Genomic DNA, 340 nt, shown 5'->3' on the forward strand with positions numbered 1-340 from the left:
GCTCGTAAGTTTGTGTAATTGGAGGGTAGCTGTTGTTTGTGAGAGCATCTGTGTGGACAACAAGTGGGTTCATCGGGCCAAGATGGACCAACCTTCACAGAAGTGTGTTGACGTGAGCTGAGTTACAAGAGGTTAGTTGAGATGAGGTGATTAGAGATTGGATTAGCTGATTTTATCTAGCCATTTCTGGCGCCGAGACATGTCTACCCGGTCACAAGTCAACACATTCCAGGGTGCGCCTCATGATATGCAAATCAAACTGAAAGACTTTGTACTTTAACCTGCCTCACATTTAAGTGGCTTGTTCCTGGTTTAGTGTCTCAGATGTCGCAAGTGACTA

Source organism: Lethenteron reissneri, unplaced genomic scaffold (assembly GCF_015708825.2).
Source record: "Lethenteron reissneri isolate LAM-NWPU_2019-01 unplaced genomic scaffold, ASM1570882v1 scaffold_1640, whole genome shotgun sequence".
NCBI lineage: Eukaryota > Metazoa > Chordata > Hyperoartia > Petromyzontiformes > Petromyzontidae > Lethenteron > Lethenteron reissneri.